The 21,533-nt window shown below is 49.9% G+C and overlaps 1 long non-coding RNA gene across 1 annotated transcript in view; it reads left to right on the top strand.

The window, feature by feature from the left end:
- LOC102130729 (uncharacterized) overlaps positions 1–6,588 on the top strand; it is a 42,962-nt gene extending 36,374 nt beyond the window's left edge. Inside the window, exon 5 of the long non-coding RNA XR_006689936.2 lies at positions 5,473–6,588. This is a non-coding gene — a long non-coding RNA (uncharacterized lncRNA). The remainder of the gene's footprint in view (positions 1–5,472) is intronic.
- The last annotated feature ends 14,945 nt before the right edge of the window (positions 6,589–21,533 follow it).

The following is a 21,533-nucleotide window of genomic DNA, read 5'->3' on the forward strand; positions in this document are numbered from 1 at the left end:
TTTGGGTACTTTCTAGTTAGGGGAGATTTATGAATAGGGCTGCTATGAACATTTGTGTGTGTCTTTTTTGGTGAAAATCTGTCTGCACTACTATTGAGTGTAGTCCTATCGCTGAGTCTTATGACAAGTGTATGTTTCACCTTATTAAGTTGCCAGTGTCTTCTGAAGTGCTTGCACCATTTTGCATTCATGTATGAGGGTTCCTTCTAGATGCTCCATATCTTCATCAACTCTTGGTATTTTCCATATTTTTCATTTTAGCCATTCTAGTGGGTGTACAGTGGTTATCTTCTCAAGGTTTTCGTTTGCATTTCCCTGCTGAGCAAGGATATTGAGCACCTCTGTGTGTTTATTGATCCTTTGGGTATCCCCTTTTGTGAAATGCCTACTCGAGTCTTGGCCATTTTTGTTTATTGGATTGATTGTTATTCCCCCCATAAAGTACTTTGAATAGACTGCTTCTCTGTTTAAATTACTGTATCAGCCAGGGCTTTCTAGAGAAACAAAACCCAACAGGATGGGTGTGTGTATATATATTTATATTTAATTTAATTTTTAAAGGGATTGTAGAAGCTGGCAAATGTGAAATTTGTAGGGCAAGCCGGTAGACTGGGGACTCAGGCAAGACTTCTATGATACAGACTTAAGGCAGAATTCCTTCTGCCAAAAACTTGGATTTTGCTCTCAAGGCCTTGAACTGATTGAATGAGGCCCACTCACGTTATCAAGTCCATCTACAGAATATCTTTTATTTTTATTTTTATTTATTTACTTTTTTGAGATGGAGTCTCACTCTGTCGCCCAGGCTGGAGTGCAGTGGTGCGATCTCGGCTCACTGTAACCTCCACTTCCCAGGTTCAAGTGATGCTCATGCCTCAGCCTCCCGAGTAGCTGGGATTACAGGCGCCCCCCATCATGTTGGGCTAATTTTTTCGTGTTTTTAGTAGAGATGGGGTTTCGCCATGTTGGCCAGGCTGATCTCAAACTCCTGACTCAAGTGATCTGATCTATCATCCTCAGCCTCCCAAAGTGTTGAGATTACAGGCGTGAGCCAATATGCCTGGCTCAGAATCTTTTTTTTTTTTTTTTTTTTTTTGAGACAGAGTCTTGTGTTGCCCAGGCTGGAGTGTGCAGTGGTGCAATCTCGGCTCACTGCAACCTCTACCCCCTCAGGTTCAAGCGATTCTCCTGCCTCAGCCTCCCGAGTAGCTGGGACTACAGGCGCCTGCCACCATGACCGGCTAATTTTTTTTTTTTGTATTTTTAGTAGAGATGGGGTTTCACTATGTTGGCCAGGCTGGTCTTGAACTCCTGACCTCATGATCCGCCCGCCTTGGCCTCCCAAAGTGTTAGGATTACAGGCGTGAGCCACCAGCCCAGCCCAGAATATCTTTATAGCAACATCTAGACTCATGTTTGACCAAACAACTGGGCACTGTAACCTGGTCAAGTTGACACGTAAAATTTAATGATCACAATTACCCAGAGCTGTTTATGTTGCGCTCAACTCTCAGCTCTATCTAATCTACTGTGAAAATACACACATACTCACACACATGCGCACACTACCAACAACAGTGGTAGGCATTTCATTGTAAGTGCATAGAAGTAAATCTGGAAGGATGCTAAACTCATTACATGACCCGGTTGGGGAATGTCCAGGATGGACATCAAAGGGTATTTTAACCATAAACTGTAGCTGTAAAAATATTTTTTAAGAATATGATAATGGGTTAATTGTATAATTAAAATTAATATTTAAGTGGCAAAACTTTTAAAAGAAAACCAAAGGAGTCATTGAGTCCCCATTACTCATTCAGCAAAAATTTGCTGAGCACCTACTATGCTTCGGTTGTTGGAGACACTGTGGATAAGACAGATCCAGTCTCTATCTTGGTGGAGCTGATGTCATAGTGGAGAAGACAGGCAATAAAGAAGCAAACAGGGAAATAGCAGATGATTTCAGAAAGTGTTCAGGAGTATTCTGAAAGCAAGTAAGCCATGTGCAGGGGCACAGTATGAATGGGGACAGGGTTATGTTGGTGTGGGAGGTCAGGGAAGGCCTCCCTGCAGTGATATTTGAGCTCAGCCCTGAAAGAGGAGAAGGAGCTGGAAGAGCACACCAGGGGACCAACTCGGCACATGCAAAGGTCCTGTATTAGTCCATTCGCACGCTGCTAAAAAAGACATACCCGAGACTCGGTAATTTATAAAGGCAAAGAACTTTAATGGACTTATAGTTCCACTTGTCTGGGGAGGCCTCACAATCGTGGCCGAAGGTGAAGGAGGGGCAAAGGCACGTCTTACATGGTGGCAGGCAAGAGATTGGTGCAGGAGAACTGCCCTTTATAAAACCATCAGATCTCTTGAGACTTATTCACTATCATGAGAACCGCATGGGAAAGATCCACCCCCATGATTCAATTGCCTCCCACTGAGTCCCTCCCACTACACATGGGGGTTATGGGAGCTACAAATCAAGATGAGATATGGGTGGGGACACAGCCAAACCATATCAGGTCCTGAGGCAGGAATGAACCAGATGAGCTGGGATGAGAACGCAAGCAAGCTTCTGATTTGGAAACCGACGCTCAGAGAGGGATACAGACAACTCAAGGCCACAGCACTGGACGTGGTGTAACTAAACGAGAATAGAGCAGTGTGCTGGTACAGAGCTGCCTGTACGGGAAGGAGGCCTCTGAGCTACTCGAAGGGCTCTATCTGCTCTCCCCCACAGAAATCCCCTTATGATCAGAGCCAAACATTGGAGACCTAGCCCCCAGGCTTGTGCCAGCCTTGCCCTGTCAGCCAAGGCCAGTATCCCCACTGAGGGGCATCTGAGGGCTCCGTACTCTTTGCCTCTGAGTTGAAGGTCAACAGAGGCTGCCACTGCTGTTTTACCTAATTATATAACAGAGACCAGGGAGGAAGGTGTCTGGGATAGATGCTTTACCTGCACCATCCCATCGAATCCGCTAAGAACCCCATGAAGCAGTATTATTATTCCCATTTTGCAGTTGGGAACATTGAGACTCAGAGAGATCAAATACCTTGACTCCAGATCCTGTATTTTTTTTTTGAAACAGGGTCTGGCTCTGTTGCCCAGGCTGGAGTGCAGTGACATGATCTCAGCTCACTGCAACCTCCACTTCCTGGGCTCAAGCCATCCTCCCACCTAAGCCTTCTGAGTAGCTGGGATTACAGGAGCATACCACCACACCAGGCTAATTTTTGCATTTTTTTGTAGAGAGGGGGTTTCTTCATGTTGCCCAGGCTGGTCTCAAACTCCTGAGCTCAAGAGATCTGCCTGCCTAAGCCTCCCAAAGTGCTAGGATTACAGGCATGAGCTACCGCACCTGGCCCAGACCTGCATTCTTTACCTTTACAGTCTAGACCCTGCTCCTATAGATCCCCAGGCAAGAGCGAGACCATCTTTTTTAAATGCCAGAGCCTCAGATAGAAAAGGATGATCTTACCCAGGACTTCATTATACAGATGAGAAGACCAAGGTCCAAAGAGGGAGAGGAACCATCCCCTGACTATACAGAGCTGGGTCTCCTGCTCCCAGAGCCCCTCCAGCTTTACCCCCTGTTCCCCTCCCCTTCCTTCCATTCATGATGACCTCACTGGCCTCTAGGCTGTTGCTCCAATATGCTGAACTCAGTCCTGCCTCAGGGCCCTTGTACTTGTTCCCCTGCCAGATCTAGTCCATCGCTTCTCGTCTTCCTTGACCACTCCATCTATAGTGGCTCTGCGTGTTGCTTTCCTACCTAGGTTTATTTTTATTCCTAGCATTTATCACCTTCTGTCATTATATTAAGTGTATAGTTTCTTTTTGTCCATTACCTGCCTAGAATATCAGAACCATGAGGGCAGAGACTTTGTTCACAGCTGTATCCCCAGTGTCCAAACCAGGGCCTGGCTCCATGATGCTCAATATGTGCTTGTGGGATGGATAGATGGGTGGATGAATGGATGGATGAATAAATGGATGGATAAATGGATGTATGATATGAGGGAGGAAGGGAGGGATAGATGGATGGGTAGATTAATGAGTGGATGGATGGATGGATGGATGGATGGATGGATGGATGGATAGATGGATGGATGGATGAATGAATGGATGGATGGATGTTTGGATGTAGGGGTGGATGAATGGATGGAGGGAATGAGGAGTGGATAGATGGATGAATGGATGGGAGATGGGTGGGTGGATGGATGGATCAAGGGAGTGAGAGAGGGAAGGGATGGATGGATAGTTGGATAGAAGGGTAGATGAATGGGTGGATGAAAGGGCTGACGGATGGAAGGAATGATGGGCGGATGGATGGGTGAGTGGATGGGTAGATGAATGGGTGGATGAAAGGGTTGACGGATGGAAGGAATGTTGGGTGGCTAGATGGGTGAGTGGATGGGTAGATGGGTGGGTGGATAGATGGTGGGCGGATGGACATTTCTCCCAGCGTCACTTCCCACCCCCGGGCTGTGGGTCTCTCACTTGGCTGCCCTGACTTGCCTCCCCTGGCCCCAAGCCCAAGCAGAGAGCTCTGGGGGCTTCCACATGATTGGGCAGGATTTCTGTTTCTCACCCTCCTCTGAGGCTGGGCAGACAAAAGCCTTTGTTCTTCCTCCCTGCCTGGCCCTGCTGCAGCCAGGGTGGGAAGTTGCTGGCAAGTCAGCAACTTAATTTTGCTGTAACTGAACTGAACTTTGAGGTGTAACCTGTCAAGCAAGCCCCGGAGGCTTCTGCGGTCCACAGGGGAGGGGCATGACGGAGGTATGGTGGGGAGCACCATGGCCAGGCAGAGAGATGATCCCTATCTAGGCGGACCCCCACGTCTCCCAGAGTAGATTCATTTTTTGAAGCAAGGAGGGGGAGCTAATAGATGAAGCTGGCTCTGGGCTCTCTATGGACAGCTGGGGATGGCGTTTCTTCTTGATCTCCAGAGTTGTTCTACCGGGTGAGGGGTAAGAAAGGGGTCCCCTGCTTTGTGCTCACAGTGGTCCTGTGAGGGGGTGTCAAGATCACCATTGCACAGAGGGAAAAACTGAGGCTCAGAGAGACTAAGTCACACGCCCCCAGGATCACCCGGCTGGAGTACGGAAGGCAAGGTGTGGACCTGGACAGTGTGGCTCAGATAAAAAGGTCTCATGTCCCATGTCACCCCATCACACTTGGCATAAGAGCCACAGTTCTTCCCTAACACTGCCTTGCTGGATGAACTCAGGTAAGCCTCTTTCCCTCTTCGGGTCTTAGTTTCTCTCCTCTGTAAAATGGGAGGCTTGGCCCTAATTTAGACATTGCAGAGTTCTCTGGGTTACTGGGATCACTGGGTTCAACTTTCATAATAATATGAAGTCTCAAAGAAATTCTCAAATTCTCTCACAGTCTTGTGGCCACACCCAGGACCCACAGGCCCATTACACAGAGCAGCAAACTAAGGCCCTAACTGGCACCGTTATTTTCCCCAGAGCCCTAGAGTGTGATGGGATCGCCGGCTCCCGCCTGAGCCCTGTCGGGAGTTCCAGGTGTCCGCTTGCCCCCAAGGCTGAGCGCTGCACAGGAAAGACGGCCAGAAAAAGCAGAATCTTGGGCAGGTGCCGCTGACCCATTGGGTAGGAGGTCTAAGAATCAAGATCTGCAGGATGGGGGACGAGGCGGTGGGGGACTTTTCTCTGGAGTGGGACCCTCCCTTGGAAGCCGGACTGGATGGGTAACATTGCTCTGCTGGGCTGTCACTAACCAATCAAAACCAGTGGCCACTTGCCAATCTTCTGTCTTTGTCCAGGGCAGAATTGAATCTTGTTCAAATAAACTCAAAGGCCAGGTAGATCACTGAAGCAAAGACTGGAGAATTTGGCACTCTGTAGCCTGCCAGCCCTACCCAAACATCCTCAAGGGATCTGCATGACCAGCTCATTGCCCTGCCTACTCCGACCAGAGAATGTGGGAAGAGGCCCCGGACCTCTGTGCAGCAGTGGAGGCCCGCTTGGCTGCTCCTGACCTGCGCCTCTGGCCTCTTCAGCCTTTCCTCCAAATTCCACTCTGTGCACAAGCTGCTGGTCACCTCCCTGCACACGCTGTGTGGCTTCCGGCCTCGGGGCCTCTGCACATGCAGTCTCCTCCACTGAGTTCTCCTGGAAACAGGCCCTCAGACACGAATTCAAGTGCAAGGAATATATTTTGGGTGGTGATCTCAGGAAGCACCCATAGCAGGTTAGGTCATCAAAATAGGGAAGAAAGACCATAAAATAAATGGTATGAAACCAGTCACCACTGTGGGCAACTAGACTTCAGAACCATCAGGGAACTCTGGGAGACAGTGAAGAGCATGCGTTTCAGTCATTCCAACCCAGTCGCAAGGGGAGGGATCACGTACCTTCCAACATCCCCCAGTCGTGAGCTGCGGGCTGATTCCAGGGGCTAGTTCCAACTCTCTGGAACTTCTGACTGAGCGTGCACCCACAGCCAAATGAAAGCGCTTAAGCAGACATCTGCAGTGAGCAAGAGTGGGCATCTGTCTGGGGCACACGGGCCGGGTAGCAACAGCGTCTGCTACAAATGTTTCTTGCTTCCTGATCTTTTACAAGCAGACTCCTATTCACTCTTCAAAGCCCAGCTCAGATGTGACCCCCTCGGGGAAGCCTTCCCTGACCCTCCTAAATCAGTCAATCACTTCATGAGCTTCTAATATCTGCATGAATCACAGTGGATTCTTATTGCTTGTCCCACAGGGGAGTGAACAACTTAAGGTCAAGGGTTTTACATCTTGGGCGTTAAGAACACGCATGTCACGCAGTCTTGAGTTCTGCTCTCCTGGCCCCTCTGAACAAACTGTGGTCTCCTGTCTGTCCCCAGGGCCTGGTTGTTATTGGGCCCTCAGTGAATGTCCAGATAAAGGGATTGGAATGACAATTTCAGCTCATTGACTTTTCCTCTTTCCTCTAAACTTTCCTGGTATTTCCATGATGGATGTTTTGGTCCAGCTAGTGGGTCCTGATTCTAATTCCTCTTCAGAATCACTGGGAGAGCGTTTAAAAAACTTTGGGGGCTGGAGCCCCATCCCCCTGAGATTCAGATTCTGTTACTGGGATCACTGGCTTCAACTTTCATAATAATATGAAGTCTCACAGAAATTCCCAAATTCTCACCCGGACAAGGGCATGCAGGGAGTGAGTTTGTCATGAAGTCCTACGGGGAGGGAGCCAGAGGGCAGGCAGCCTGGAGTCCATGCTGGGAGACAAACGTGGAGGAAGCAGAAATTAGAAATTAAAAGAAATGAACTGGACATATGGGCAGCCACATGGTTAGAGCTTAAAAACAAACATAGAAAAAAGGGAACATGGCGGAGCAATGCTTTATGACAATACGATGTAAATGACTGAGAACCACAATGAGACCGTGCCGTCCTTAGGAAGGGGCTCTCAGACGTAGCTGCCCACTAGATTTGTCTGGTAACCCTTAAAGATTCCTATGCCCATGTCCACTCCCAAAGCCACTGCAGTGGAATCTCTGGGGCGAGACCCAGTATTTTTAAAATGCAAAGCCTGGGCTGAGAACTGCAGAACACCGGAGAACTGCTATCTCAATCCTTCGTCCCCAGAGGGGAATTCATCCTGTAATAATGTTACAAGGGTAAATTGAGAACTAACTATGTGCCAGGCACGGTGCTCAGACCTTTGCACACATTACCTACCCTTGTGGAGTAGGTAGGTGGAGAGTTCTTTCATAATCCCTATTTCATCGATGGGGAAACCAAGGCACAGAGTGGTGAAGTCAGTGACCAAGGACTCACAGCTATTCAGTAGCAGAGCAGGCTTGTCCTCAGTACCCGGGGCTGTGAGTCCGGCAAAGGAGTCCTTGGCACCTCCCTCCTGTGTGCTCCAAAGTTGCTCCCTCTGACGCCCTTTGACTCACTTCGTTCAGCAACCGCAAGCAGTTGTTGTTTCCCATAAATTCCTCACGGTGTTTTTTTTTTTTTTTTAAACCTCAACGCACAGGCAAACCCTACATCATGAAGGCTGATCGGCTTTTGAAGGCGAGACCTTCATTCCAAAGGTCACAGCTGTATGAGCCATGTTTAATAGAGCTTGTTTTAAATTGCTCCCTCAACCCTGTGAAAGGCGGGAAGTCTTAAAATTACTTCTCCCCAAAACTGGCGCCACCCTGCCCTGGAAGTTCTCTGACTTGTTTCATAAGGAATTATTAATTATGATTTGTTTTTATAATTGTCCACTTGGAGTCTTGGATGACACACGCTCAGACTTGCCCATCCTTTTTTAAAAGAAGGAATCAAAAGTTCATGGAAATCAGTTATATTTAACGAGTAGAATTACTTGGGCTCAGTCCTGGATTAGCTGTGTGACCTTGGGCAAACCCCTTCCCTCTCTGAGCCTCTGTTTTTCTAGTTGTAGTAGGAAGAGTGTGGATTAATATCTCTCATAGGATTTAGAATATGTATTTCCTGCCAGTCGCTGTGGCTCATGCCTGTTATCCCAGCACTTTGGGAGGCCGAGGTGGGAGGATCATTTGAGACCAGGAGTCTGAGATCAGCCTGGCCAACATGGCGAAACTCTGTCTTTACTAAAAATACAAAAATTAGCCAGGTGTGGTGGCACATGCCTGTAATCCCAGCTACTTGGGAGGCTGAGGCACAAAAATCATTTGAACCTGGGAGGCAAAAGTTTCAGTGGGAGATCATGTCACTGCACTCCAGCCTGGGCAACAGAGCAAGACCTTGTCTCAAAAAAAAAAAATTATATATATATATATTTCCCATACCATGAATATGCCAGGGGTATATAAAAATGCTTTAAGTGGTACATGGATGGACATTTTATAAGTTGTATTTTTTATTTCAACTTTTAAAATTTCTTGGTATTACATTTCATTTGTAAATGCAGACATTTCTTGTTGTTGGGATAGTCAACGAGGAGGAGGAGCTGCTTCATGCAGTCAGTCACTCAGGAATCTGACAGATGGGGACTCACTCATCTGCAACAGGTCTTCCAAGGTTTCCCTGAGGATCAACATCCTGCCAGCCGCCAGAGGAGGGGAGGTGATGGAGGAGAAACCCATGCTCAACCAGCTCGGCCCAGAATGACATACACATCAGTTCCCCTCACATTTCACTGGATAGAATTTATCACATGGTTCCACCTAGATGCAAAGGCAGTTGGGAAATGTAGTCCCCTGGCTGGGTGACTGCTTACCTACAACACTTAGGAGGAGGAGCATGAGTCTTTGGTGGACCCTTGGTTATCTCTGTCTCGGTATTCTCTTTTTATTTTTATTTTATTTTACTTTATTTATTTTTTTAGACAGAATCTCGTTCTGTCTCCCAGGCTGGCGTGCAGGGGTGCCATCTCAGCTCACTGCAACGTCCGCCTCCTGGTTTAAGCAATTCCCCTGCCTCAGGCTTCGCAGTAGCTGGGATTACCGAGGTGCGCCACCAGTTAATTTTTGTATTTTTAGTAGAGATGGGGTTTCACCATGTTGGCCAGACTGGTCTCAAACTCCTGACCTTAAGTGATTCACCCACCTTGGCCTTCCCAAGTGCTGGTATTACAGACGTGAGCCACCACGCCTGACCAGTAAGTTGGCGGCAGTGGGATTCGAACCCATGCCTCTGAAGAGACGGTGTCTTAGACCGCTTGGCCACTCTACCTCCGTGGAAAATATTATTCTCTCTTTAAATAAATAAGTTGAAGAACAGAGATTTTCCACCCCACTTCTCAATGAATTAAAATACAATATACAATTTTCTATAGGTGGGAGGACTCATTCGATGCAATGCTAAGGTTTACTGTTTAGCTGTGGTAATCAAGACAGTCTGGTTGGCAGAGGGACAGATGCATACAACAGTGGAACAGAGTAGAGAACCCAGGAATAGACACACACAGATGTGCCCAAAAGATTTTTGACAAAGATGCAAAAGCAGTTCAATGGAAGATAAAAAGCCTTTTCAACAAATAGTGCTGGAGCAATTTGACATCCACATGCAAGAAACAAAGAAAGTGCATTGACCTAAGCCTCACACATGATCCAAAACTTCACTTAAAACAGATCATAGACTTCAACGTAAAACATACAGCTATAAAACATTTAGAAAAAAGCAGGAGAAAATCAGTCTTCAGAATCTAAAGCTAGGTAAAGAATTATTAGATGTGAAAACCAAAAGCACGATTCATAAAAGGAAAAAAATGGATAAATCAGACCTCATCAAAGTTGAAAACTTTTAACCCATGGAAGGCCCTATTAAGAGGATGAAAAGACAAGCTATAGATTAGGAGAAAATACTTGCAAACTGCATGTCTGACAAAGGGCTACTACCTAGAATTCTCAAAACTCGACAGAATTCTCGAGAACTCTAAAGTCAGCAGTTAAAATCCAAATAGAAAATGAGCAAAAGACACGAACAAATATTTCAGTGAAAAGAACACGCAGATGAAAATAAACACGTGAAAAAATGTTCAACATCATTAGCCATTAGGGAAATGCAAATTAAGGCCACAATCAGATATTGTTACACACCTATCAGAATGACCAAAATAAAAAACGATGAGAACTTTCGCATTCAATCACTGGTGAGGAATGGAGACACTAGAACACTCCTACATTCCTGGTGGGAATGTAAAACAGTACCGTATTCTGGAAAACAGTTTTTTAAAAACTGCCTTATGACTTGGCATTTGCAATCCTGGACATAAAAATGAAAACTTATGTTTGTGCAAAAACTTATGCTCAAATCTTCATAGCAGCTCTCTTCATAATAGGCAAAAACTGGTAAACCACCCGGAAGCCGGTCTATGGTTTTTTTTTAATTAAAAAAAGCTGTGTTTATATCCATACTATGGACTGCTACTTGCAATAAAAAGGAATAAAATATCGATAACACACAATTTGAATAAATCTTCAGAGAATTATGCTGAGTGAAAAAAGCCAATCCTCAAAGGTTACATAAACTATATGATTCCATTTATGTAACATTCTTGAAACCACACAATTATAGAAATGAAGAACAGATTAGTGGTTGCCATGGCTCGGGGGCAGGGTTGGGGGTGGGAAATGGGTTTGGTTATACAAGGGCAATGAGGGATCCTCGTGGTGATAGAAATGTCTGTATCTTGACTATATCACTGTCAATATCTTTATTGTGACTGTTAACATTGAGGGAAACTGGAAAGGGTATATGGACTCTCTCTGTTTATTTCTTACAACTGCATGTAAATCTATACTAATCTCAAAAGCATACATTTTAAAAAGAATATATTATACAATTTTCTATACCCAGACACTACCAAATATAATTATATCTTTGGTAACACAGACACACTGTTCTCAGATAACGGAAGTAGTGCGGCGATTATGTGTGTGGCTTGACAACAGGATGGGCTGGGTTCAAATCTCAGCTACCAGTCCCTTCACCTCCTTGGGCCTCAGTTTCCACACCTGCAGGTGGGTGAGCAATGAGAAGACCTGTCTCGTGGGGTTGCTGGGGGGACATGATGACATGATTCGTGACACATGCAGAATACAATGCTCACTTGCATGGCTGCTCAGTAAACGAAATGGTCACTTTTCCAGGCTGTAGAGAAGGCTACAGGTAAGAGGCAGGCAGAGGATTGAACCCGAGAGCGTCCTCTGAGAGCTCTAGATTGGGATCATGCCTCGCCAGTCAGGGGGTTTGTTTTGACTTCTTTCTCACAGGGAAGTGGCTGCTGAGTGGTCCATTCCACTCCCCTGAGTTTGGCCTGGTCGCTTCTTGCCTGCCCTCTGGAACCCGGTGGCTGCAAACTTTCATGGGTGTCTCTCCACAAAGAAAGAACACCTGGAGCCTGTGGTTGGGACTGCTCAGGTGGAGACACAGCCTGGTGGACGATCCTCTGTAAGGCAAAATGGAGCAGGAGTGGAACCCATGCCTACTGCATACCTACTGTGTGCCTTGTGGCTTACCTGCCCCAGCTCACAGAATTCTCCCAACAGCTTTGAGCAGTAGGTGCTATAATCACCCCTGCGTGATCCAGAGAAAACTGAGACTCGGAGAGGAGAATGGACTTGTCCAAGGTTGTGCAACTAGTAGGTGGCAGAGCTGAGATCTGAGCCCTGGTCTGTCTGATGTAAATCCAGAATCATTTTCACTGTTGATAATAACCTTATTACTTATTAAATATCTACTAGAGTAATAAATATGCTAGCTCTTTCCATTGAGGTATGATCACCTTTCCATTTTAGAGAAGAGGAAACAGGGGTTAGGCGAGGTGCATCGCCAAGATGGACAACAGCTCTCAAAAAACAGCCAGTCCCGCAGCCAACGGGCAGCTTTCTCGTGTGCCTCCAACCCCACCTGTAGCTCCAACCCAGCTCAGCAAACAGCTGAGTCAGCAAACAGCCCCTACCTTGAGATACACTGCCTAGGCAGGCTGTGGGTGTTTGCACTTCAGCTTCAGGCATCCAGGGTCAGCTGAGACAGCAAGAGCTTCCCCTGGGGGCTGGATGGGGTCATTGGGAGCCACTGAGAGACCCTTTCCCCTCTTGGCCTGGCAGACAGAGTGGCAGTTGGAAGACGCTCGAGGTGGCGGTGGTGGTAACAACTTCCTTTTGAGTAATAACATTTACTGAAAAGCAATTCTGCTTTTAGCACCAGAAGTTCACCACCCTTGCAAGCAGGCGCCTAAGAATACCTTCATTCAACCACAGTTCAGAGATTCACAGACTTCCTTTTGCACTACCTCCAGGAGAGTTTCACATTTGGTATTGAGGGAAAACCAAATACCACAATTATTGGAGGGAGTAGGAGGGGTGTCGAGAGGGAGGTGATGTGAAGGGGGCCAGGTGGCATCAACCACATCCCCCAAGACCCCACAGGCAGCCTCTGGGCTACGGCTCAGCCTCTCGCCCTCAGTTACTGGAAAGACAGCGGACGAGCTCAGAGCGAAACTGACAGGCTGACAATTTCTCTTCCTTTTACAAGAAAAAGAAAGTGATTGTCCTTCAAACAAGCATGACTTTGGAAGCCAGGGACTTACCCTGGCCACTCTGCAAATTAGAGACAGAGCCACGCTGCTCCAGAGGCCCCGAGCCCCTGCTTGTCACCTCCAATTAGCACTTCAGTTCTTTAGGCTCGTTTTTTCTATTGCCCAAAATCCAATCTACTGGGGCATAATGAGGACTTATGGAAAAAAGAATCCAATCTGCACTTGGGAGGGGATAGCCTTAAATGTTAGGCGCTCACCCCAGGCAGTTGGGGGTGGCTGATGGCAAGGGAGAAGGCATGGGTGGGGAAGGAGGGGATGTACCAGGCAGAGCCAGGAGGCTCCAAAAAGCAGCTCTAAAAGGCTCTCCCCCTCCCAGCAATCCAGCCTCCTGACTCATGCCAGACACAGAGGCAGCTGATGGGATGGGAAGAGGCTGGCTTTGGGAGCCACAGGGATGTGGGGGCAAACTCCAGTTCTGCCACTTGCTGGCTGTGTGATCTTGGGTGAGTAACTTCACCTCTCTGAGACTCAGTTTCCTCGCCTTTAAGATGAGGATGAGTATAGGAGGTCAGGACATGACCTTCCTGTGTTCAAAACCCTCCCACGGCTCCCACCTCACTTGGCAGAAAAGTCAGAGATCTCTGTGGTCTACCAGGCCCTACAAGATCTTTCCCGTGCTTCCCTTACAACCTCATCTCTCTCTCTCTGTCTCTCTCTCTCTATTTTTTTTTTTTTTTTTGAGACATGGTCTCACTTTGTTGCCCAGGCTGGAGTGCAGTGGTGCCAACACATCTCACTACAGCCTCAACCTCCTGGACTCAAGTCATCCTCTCACCTCAGCCCCTCAGATAGGTAGGACTACAGACACATGCCAGCACGCCCAGCTAATTTTTGTATTTTTTTATAGTAGAGATGGGGTTTTGCTATGTTGCCCAGGCTGGTCTTGAACTCCTGAGCTCAAGTGATCTGCCCACTTCGGCCTTCCAAAGTGCTTGGGATTACAGGCGTGAGCCACCGTGCCTGGCCCATCTCCTCTTATTCACTCTCTCTGGTTCCCTCTACCCCTACCACACTGGGCTCCTCTTTGTTCCTGCAACACTCTAAGCACACACCTGCCTCGGGGCTTTTGCACACGCTGTTTCTGCTGCCTTCTGCATCCTTCCTCCAGATAGCCACAGGGCTTCTTCCCTCTCCTGATCTGGGTGTCTGCTTAAATGGCCCCAGGGGTCCTGCTCTGACCACCCCCTTCCAAATTACTCCCCTTGCCTTATCTCTTCACCCTGCGTGAATGTTTTCCCATAACACTGACCACTACTTAACACAATAATTTGGGGGGGTTCATGACTCCCCATTGGCCAGACTGTAAGCTCCCGGCGAGCAGAGGCCAGTTCTCCATTGTCCTCCATTAAATCTCAGAGCCTAGCACATAGGGGGCACTCAGCCAGTGTTTGTTGAATGAACAGATGCAGGGTTGTGTGGTGAGGAGGGAAGAAGGACGTGTGTGGCGGTTTAACACCAGCCCAGGGTGCGTGCTCCCTGTCACTTCTTCTCTCCTCTGCCCAGCACCAGCCCCATGTCATGTGCTCGTTGAATTCCTACAATGGAAGGATGCATTTCACAGATGCAGGAATGAGGCCACAGAGCCCAAGTGACTGTCACAGCTCGCAGTGGGGTGAGGCTTTGGATTCTGGTCTGCAGGACTCTTGGCCTCCAGGACGATGGTGACAGTGTCCAGTCTGACCTGGGGTCTGGGTGAGAGAAATGACTGGTGGGACCATCAGACTCTCGAGAAGGGGCCCTGGCTTTGAGGATCTCCAGCCGACATCTGGGCTTCAGACTGGGGTTCACGCCTCTGCCCTCCTGTCCTACAGTCCCACATTCTGCCCCAAAGCAGAATGCAAGTCCCATCAAGGAGTCTCAGGGTTTCCAGAGAGGGGCTTTCTCAACTTTCTGTTGCTGGAAAATGCTGTCCTAGAAAGGGCAGACGCTTGAGGAGCTCCTGGATCCGGCAGAAGCCTCCGAGACTAGGAGACCCCGGTGTCCTCGCTCCCTGGCACCCAGCCAGCTCCCAAATATGAGGGACTTTCCAGAGAAGTCAGCCTCCTGGCTGCCTCCAAGCTTGCCCAGGCCTGCAGCCCAGGCCTCCATGAGGCCCAGTCCTGCCTCGGTTTCCCTGTTTTTAATTTCTTGGAGAGGCCGAGGAGTTTGGAGGTGAACAGCCTCATATGAGCACTAATCTCCCCTAGGCCTGGTGCATAGGAATTTTGGAGCCATAAACAGGCTTCTCACAGCCCCCAGGATGAGTCCTCCCCACACTCCCATCCACCCTGGACTCTGGGCTGAGCTGGGCAAGGAGTCGGTCTGGGGTGGTTGCCTGTGGGTGCGGCTCAGAGCTGGGGGCGCTACCTCTGCCCTTCTGTCCCCCATCAGAGCTGCCCCAGCTGTATGAGAACCCCTCCCATAACAGCTACAACAAAGGGCACGCAAGTAAGACACCAGGAGTAACTGTTTCAGCTTCGTTATACTCAAAGGTGTTCATATCCATCAAGCCTCCTGGAGCAGACCTCCATGACAGCTGCCCATGGGCCAGATCCAGTCTGGAGATATGTTTAGTTTGGCCCTTGAAGTATCTTTTTTCTTAATGTGAATCAATTGCCAACATCTGACATTCCAGGAGATTTCACATAAAATCCTTTTCTCTGGCTTCTCTTGAGAAATGGGAAAATGTGGCCATACTGGGCCCACATTCCTGCTGGACAGAGGAGGCCTGGGAGTGGGGTCACGGGTACCCCTTTCCTAGTGGCATATAGTAGGTACCTTCCTGTTCACTCAGTCACTGCGTGCCCCACTTTCCTTATATAATTTACCTACCAGGGTCTTGAAGTATGAGTAGGAGTGCGCCAGAAAAGGGCGGTGGAAAAGCGTTCCAGCAAAGGGGAACAGTGTGAGTCGGTGAGATGCATCTGTTCAAGATTCACTCGACAAGTATGTATTGATGCTTGTGGTATACACAGGGACGTACAGCAGGAAACCAAACAAATCAAAATCTCTGCCCTCTGGTTCTCATCTAGGGGAGGTTTTGTTCCCCATGGGACCCTTGGTTATGTCTGGAGATGTGTGTGGTTGTCACAGCTGGGTGGAGGGAGGGTGCTATCAGCAGCTAGTGGAGAGAGGCCAAGGAGGCTGCTGAACCAATCCTACAAAGCCCAGGGCAGCCTTCAGGCACAGAATGATCTGGCCCCAAATGTCTGTCAAGCAAAGGTCGAGGGACTCTGGTCTGGAGGCACAGACACCAAACAGGACAAGCCAATAAACTCAAACTATAAAGCCAGCGGCTGATGAGTGCTTTCTGATTAAATGAGCCAGAGCATGGTGAGGGGGGATGAGGAGGGGTGTGGCTGCTCAAATAGGTGCCGTCTGAACAGGGGCAGGTCCTGAAAAGATTGTGGCACCGCTGGCAGGGTGGCCCTGGCATTGTAGGTGTTCACTGAGCGGCACTTTCTATCTTTCCACTCTGCTTAATCTTCATCATGGCCTTGCTGTAGAGCAGGGATCTGTGTTCCTGACCGGGCATCACAAGCCGTTAAGAGGCCGACCCAGGACCCCTGACCACTCAGTCAGTGTCCTTGTGCTGCCTAGAGGTGGAGATGGTCTCTGAATTGCCTTCTCTCATTCAGTCAGTCAACAAACATCTAACAGGAGCCCACTGGGGCATAGTGGGAGGGAACAACTTTAGGGTGAACTGCTTAGCTTACAACACGTGGTAAGTACACAGGAAAGACCGGTGAAAGGAATGAAAAGAAGGAGTAAGCGAATAAACAAGGCTCAGTCCATTAAGATAATGATCATGGCCAGCATTGATTGGGTAGCTACTATGTGGCAGGCTCATCCTAAACCCTCCGTGTGAGAGTCTTACTGAAGGAATACCTCTGAAAGGGGGGCCAATGACCATCCCCACTTCCAAGGTGAGAAGACTGAGGGGAAGAGAGGTGATGTCAACTGCCCAAGGCCTAGCAAGAGAATGGCAAGGCCATCGCTGGAGCCTGGGCCTACCAGATCCCAGGGTGCACCTGCTGCCTCAGTGTTGTGTATGCTGCGACTCAAATCATTATGCCACCAGCCTTGTGAGGTAGGTGCTAGCATTATCCGATGTTACAGATGAGGAAACCAAGGCTCAGAGATGGGAAGTGACTTGCCCAAGGTCACACAGCATGTGTGTTTGAATCTAGATTTCACGCTTTCAACCACCAAACCCTGCCCCTCGTAAGCCCTGGCCGCCCTGTGTGGAGGGTGTGTAAGTCCCAAGGGGTTGGGGAGGGAAAGTGGGCCAGGGAGCTAAGCCCTCCAGGGTCTGCAGGACCAGGCAAGAGGCTCTGAAGGAGGCAGGGTCCCTGGTGGGCAGATGGGAGCAGGTGGGCCTGGGGAGCCGCCAGCCTTCCACCCCCACGTGAAGGCATGCCCGCCAGAAGGGCCTGTGGAGAGGCCGCCCCGTGGTGTGCGCCAGGCTGACAATGGCTCCTTGTGTCTGTGCCGACGGTGGGAGAGGGGAGGTATTGTTTGCTAGGACACCTTCCCGCCAAGGCTGGCTGCAGGCGGTCCTTGTCCTAGGACGCTTGGCACGCGGCTGTTCCGGGCGCCAGAGGGAAGTGTGTGTGTGCATGTGTGGCTGGGGGTTCTGGGCCACGTTGGTGCTGGCCTGCGGCTCCCTGGGTGTGCCTGTGCACGTGTGTGTGGGGGCGAGGGCATGTGTTTCTGTCTCTGAGTGTGCCCACGCACGTCTTGCACACCTGTGGCCAGTGTGTCTGAATAGCCTTGTGGCTTGGGGCTTCTGTGTGTCTCCCTGGGCGTGGCTGTGGCTGTGTGTCTCCCTGGTCTGGCTCTGTGTGTCTCTCTGTACCTCTGGACTGCGTGTGGCTCTGAGTACCTTTGGTTTGCATGCCCACGTGTGTCTGAGCCTGTCCCTCTGCCTGTGTCTCTACCTCCCTCGGGGTCTGTCTGTGGAGCCTCTTGATCCCAAGGGGGCAAGAGAGCCTCTGTTTCGGAGTGCTGGCTGAGTTCCATTTGTGACTGATCGGTGAGGGAGGGGGCTGCAGCAGAGGGAATGGCGGGTGCCCAACCTGGGGGGCAGGACGGAACTGGCAGACCTGCAAGAGCAGCTAGGAGGCGGGGTGGCCGCAGTGAAGTGAGCGGAGGCGAGAGGACACCAGGGGCCACCCGCAGGCCAGAGTCCGAAGTGAGGTGCAGCCATCGGAGGATCTGGATGGGACCATGACGTGGTCTGTTTCATGGCAACGCCTTTGGCTGCGGGTGAAAATGGGTTGTAGGGCAAGCCTGAGAGGTGCTGGGAGTCGCTGTGGCCAGTGTTAGGAAGCAGTGTGTAAGTCCCAAGGGGTTGGGGAGGGAAAGTGGGCCAGGGAGCTAAGCCCTCCAGGGTTTGCAGGCCCAGGCAGGAGGCTCTGAAGGAGGCAGGGTCCCTGGTGGACAGATGGGAGCAGGTGGGCCTGGGGAGCCACCAGCCTTCCACCTCCACAGCGCCACCTCAAGGAACCCCCACTCCATGGCAGGCATTGCAACTTCCCCATTTTGCAGAGGTGGAAACTGAGGCCCAGGGAGGAGAAATGTCTCCTAAGGCCTGCAGCCTGGGAACTGGTCCCATGCTAAAGCCAACTCTCAACCTCCTCCATCTTGGCTGCCTGCCCCTCTGCGAGTCCCTCTGCATCTCGAGGCTCTGGTGATGCCTGTGCTAAAGTCAGAGAAGCTGGAGTCCTTGTCAGGAACCCGGACTCTGGAGCCAGATAACTTGGGTTCGAATCCTGCCTCTGTAGCTGTGTGACCTTGGGCAAGTCACTTAGCCTCTCTGCGCCCCAGCATCCTCATTGGCCAAATGGGAGTGCTTGGTCATCATTACCTCCAAAGTGCTGTGCCACTGGATCCCACTTGTGACAGCCACATCTCCTATCCCTGCTTTATTTTTCTCCAAAACACCCATCACCTTCCAGCATACTACATCTTGTATTTACTTCCGATGACACTGGAATGTCCGTTCCACGGCATTTTGGGTGTTTTGTTCATGAGTAGTGTCTAGAACAGGGTCCCGGACATAGTTGGCGCTCAGTACATTTTTGTTGAAAGAACCAAGTAAAACATGTGACATATGGGAACACAGCCTGGCACGCATTGGGTGGAACGGAGGTGTTTGCTATTGTCATTAACTGGGGAGTGGGCATTTGGAAGCATGACAGCCCAGTCAATCCCAATTAGGAATGGGTGTCCCGTCACCTTTTCTGCACATCCTTCTTGCTTTCAGGGCCTGCTTAACCCACCCTGGGCCAGACGTCTCCTATATTGGTCTCTGAAAATACGGAGACTCTAGCAGGTGCTATGAGCGGCTGGTTTCAAGCCTCATGAGGGATCAGTGACTCAGTTTCCCCACCGGATCACAGCTGATCCAGAGGCTTCGATGGTCTTTGTTCTCTCAGGACTCTCCCCTGTATATTCCCCTATATATATTCCCCCTGACCACCCTACTGCCCCAGATCCCAGTCCCTCTGTTGATAAATACAGTTGGCAGCTCTGGCAAAAATGTCCTGCCAATGGTACAGTGAGTTGTTGGTGAATATTTAGGAAGCCCAGTGGGTTTGTCAAGAAAGCAGCTTCCTGAGCATAAATATTTCTAAGAATGAAAGGAGGGGCCTCGGCCTCGGAGATCACTGGGTGATCATGTCCAGCCCCCTGCTGCCTGGCCATTGCTTCTGGGATCCCACTGGCACCTGGCATCCTGGTTTCCTGAGAAGAGTCAGGAGGTGCAGGGGGAATCCAGGCCCAGGCAGAGAACAACCTGCTCTGTCCTCTCACTTCCTTCCTGCTTTTCTTCCGGACTCCCATCCCTGGCTGGGACATGCCACAGTCGCCAGGAGCTGCACAGGAGAAGCAGGTTGGGGGCTGACCAGGGTGGCCATGGCTTCTTTGAGGACCCGCTGTGGTGTGGGGGCTTCATTCAGCATAACTGGATAACCTTGGTATCAGCCCTCCTCTCCTGCAACTGCCGAGGTTCAGGCCTCTTCTCCCATTCCTCTCTCCACCCCACATTTATTGAGCATCTACTATGTGCCCAGCCTTCAGAGACAATGAAAAGACCTCTGCCCTACCTTTGCCCTGGTTCTGATGCCCAGTACCAGTCCTGGGACAGCTGTGACAGCTGCTCAATTGTCCCTTTCAGTCTCTCCCTGTCCCAGCCCTTCCCCTTCCACAACTGCTGAGTTCATCTTCAGAAAGCACAACTCTAGATCTTGCTTCTGCTCTGCTCTAAAACCATCAGTGGCTCCCCGCGGCGACCCAGAGAAAGTCTAGACGCCCCGGCTGGGTGAGCCTGGTCCTGCTCCATCTACCCCGACTGCCCTCTGCAGCTTGGTTCCCCACGTAGCCAGCCACGAGGATGACCTCTGGTTTTTCAAACACACCTGGCACCTCCCACCTCCTTACTCTTGCTCAAGCCATTCCTGCCAGCCCGGTGCCCTTTCTCAGCCCACATCTCATGTCTGTAGCCTTTTGTTTGTTTCTTTCTTTCAGGACACATCACACAGTGCTTTGAATTGCACTTATTTATATCTTCCCTTCCTCCCAGAGGGCAGGAAGTTGCCAGATTCATTTCTGGGCTTGGCGCCAGGCTCAAAGTAGGTCCTCGTTAGATTGGCTGGCTGAGCTGGTGAGGATGCTGTATTTGCGTGGGTCTGGGGCCACCCAGCACGTGTGCCCCTTCTTCTGGAGACCACATTGAGTTTCCCCTGAGGTGCCTCCAACACCTTGGTCTTGTGAATTAGAGGAGTTGACCCCATCCATCCCCAGGGTCGACTCAGGGCTGCAGGCCTGGCCAATCAGGCCCCTGGCCACATGGATTGGTTCAGGGGTGAGCACACGATCCAATCAGGGCCAATAAATTAATCCCGTGACTTTGGAAAGGGAAAGACGTTGCCACCTTGAGGTGGCTGAGCTCATTGTAGGATGTCAGCCTGGAGCAGCTGAGGCCACTGTGCCGTCCTGAGATGAGAGACCACCTGAGAATGCCGGTGACGTTGGGCAAAGCAGAGCCAAGAGGTGTAGACAGCCCCCAGATGAAAATCATTATCGGTGCTCCTGGATCCAGCTGTATCTGAAGCAGACATGACTCTCTCATTCTCCTTTTTTAAAACCCACCTTGGGTTGGGTTTCCATTGCCTGCAGCTACAAGAAATCCTGACAAATAGCTGAGCCTTCTGAATATACCTTACTGTCCACACTGCCATGACCCCATGTGAAATTCTTTCATGAGGAACCCCTCTGAATATCCAAAGCTGGGGGAGGCGTCTCTTCCCCCACGGAGCTCAGGTGCTGGTTTCTTTTCTCACTCATGGGCAATATGAGCAGTGACCGCTGGTTCTGGCTGCCTCAAGCTCCTTTTGGAACAAGGAAGAGAGCAAGTAGAATAACCTAAAGGACTAAAATGGGCTTGAGTTCCCATGGGCTAAGGCTAGGCCCTCAGCCCCACTACTGTTCAGCATGGATAGGCACACAGCAGA

This window comes from Macaca fascicularis, chromosome 10 (assembly GCF_037993035.2).
Source record: "Macaca fascicularis isolate 582-1 chromosome 10, T2T-MFA8v1.1".
NCBI classification, from domain to species: domain Eukaryota; kingdom Metazoa; phylum Chordata; class Mammalia; order Primates; family Cercopithecidae; genus Macaca; species Macaca fascicularis.